Raw genomic sequence first — 2342 nt, forward strand, 5'->3', positions numbered from 1 at the left:
GTATGTATCAGATTCATTCATCACTATTATCTATTGCCCACAACTGTGTGGCAGATTGTAATATCTATCAATAAATAGAAAAAAAAATTAGTTCAATAGCCTCATGCTTGTTGTTTATAACAGCAGCAACATTTGTCTCGAGAAGTGCAGCGACTGTCCACAAGTCTGCTAATCCTCTTAGCAAGCACTGACAGTATCTGGTTGAATCTGAAGCATCTGAGAATACTTGAATGAACGTGGATATTGAAAATAAAATAAATTAAAATATTTCAAGTTAAAGTTTTTTTATAATATATTTATTGAAATTTACAACTGTACATTTATATAAATACATCCAGTAAATTTGATTTGAGTTTATAATGGAGTGATACTGGCGTGTAGAGAAACAACTCAGTGGTAGCACTCTAATGCCGTTTTACAATAGTAGGTCTCGTGGCCATATTCATTTTAGGCGCCTCGGTAAATTGTCAGGAATGGAAGAGGAAGCAAGGTTAGAAACTAGGGGGTTTGAGTGGTTAGGGAGTGTATAATAGGAAGAAGGAGTGATAACTGGTTTGGGCTAGATCGGTTACATATGGAACATTAAGGTCTTGAAGTATGACTTTATTTGTGACAAAGAAAAGAGCATTGAGGATTTTACGAAGGATTATGGATTGTAAGGATTGGATATGAGAGGAATTCGAAGGTTTAGTTGGGCCCCAAAGCTCAACTCTGTATCTCTGAAATTAAAGTTTAAAGGTGTAATTTTAAATGTTAGAGAGAATTCTGAATTTAATAATAATATAATGGGTTTCTACAAACACACAATATACTAATTAGTCAAAAAGATAAATATTAGCATAAGTTATTAACAAAGTTAAAATAAAATATAAATACAAACTTTAGTAATTAACAAAGTTATATTTTTTTACCTTCCTTTTTTCTATTATAACTAACTACATACCATAATACATTGTTTTATTATTTTTTTTGTTTCTTTATCAAATCGTTCTTCCTCTTTTTTTTCTTTCGCTTTCTTCTTGTTTTATTCCTAATCGTCAATTTTTAATCCTCTCTTTTCCCCTCCCATTTATCTCATATTTCACTTTTCCAGGGACTGAAACAAATATTCATTGTATTATACAGATTTCATTTAAATTTATGCACTAATCAAATTTTTGTTAAAACTTTTGGTACGCGCACATAAAAAAGTAAATAATAAGAAAACGACTTAATGAATGAATTAAAAAAATTAGAAATAGCTTAATAATCATATTAGTAAAAAAAAAAAAAAAAAAAAAAAATCTGCTAAAAATAATTTCAATAGAAATTATATAATAATAACAAATACAATAACTATACAATAGCCAGAGCTGTTATACAATTCTATTAGCCAAACCAGTGGTTCCAAAATGGGTGCTGTGGTACCCTGGTGTCCCATACGTATGCCAGGAGTCCCGCGAGCGAATGCCTCTTTCCCAAAATATTACAAAAAAAAAAAATTAAATTAAACGAAAAAATATTCAGTACATTTCAGCATTCACTTTGCACTTTTTTTTTCTTTCTTCCCTGTAGATTTAGCCATTGTATGCACATTAAGATAATTGTGTTTTTGTTTAAATAAACAAAATATATCCTATTTAAGTCTCAAAACATATTTTATTCCTTTATAAGTTGTGATAAATTATAATAGAGAAGGTTGACTGTGATAAAAAGTTTTAATTTTTAATTTAATGTGAATAATTGACTAATTAGGGTAATTCGTAGACTGATATAATGACCTGGGGAAAATAGCCTGCATAAAGTTGTTTTTTAATTGATGTGGCTCTAAAATTTTACTAAGATATTCCTTGAGGATGGCCGACGAATAGGCCGAAACGTCGGACTTAAAAAAGAATAAAATGTTTTGAGAAATAAATTGGATAAATTTTATTTATTTAAACAATAATAACCAGTCTCAAGAAAGTGAAAAGATTATAAATAAATTAAGATAATTTTGTGGTAAATTTTGTTTAGCCCAACAAAATTGCCACAATTTTTTTTTAGCCCAAGGAATGTGGTGTGATTTTTTTTTAGAACTAGATGAGTGCCACTGCGAATAAAGTTTGGGAATCTCTGAGCTAAACCATTATAGTGAAAACGAGGTAGGTCTACCAGGATTCGGGTTTGAATCCAGATAATTATTTAGTATGTTACTGTAGCCGTGAGTCAACCCAGTTTGGGAGCCTTTCTGGGGCATATCCAGCCTCTTAATTGGGGAAAAATCTTGCAGTTGAGCGTGATCCTGAATAGATCACCTCCTTGTACAATCATTGTTTAACTGTATTTCCTTAAAAAGCACTTTTTCTTTAGAGCTTTTCCAA

General features: G+C 30.4%; 1 protein-coding gene across 1 annotated transcript in view; it reads left to right on the top strand.

Moving 5' to 3' along the window:
* The window catches only part of LOC106681164 (uro-adherence factor A), an 83030-nt gene that overhangs the window by 52484 nt on the left and 28204 nt on the right, over positions 1 to 2342 (top strand). The gene's annotated exons all lie outside the window — the stretch shown is intronic.

This window comes from Halyomorpha halys, unplaced genomic scaffold (assembly GCF_000696795.3).
Source record: "Halyomorpha halys isolate HHAL.00 unplaced genomic scaffold, Hhal_1.1 Scaffold313.1, whole genome shotgun sequence".
Classification (NCBI taxonomy): Eukaryota; Metazoa; Arthropoda; class Insecta; order Hemiptera; family Pentatomidae; genus Halyomorpha; species Halyomorpha halys.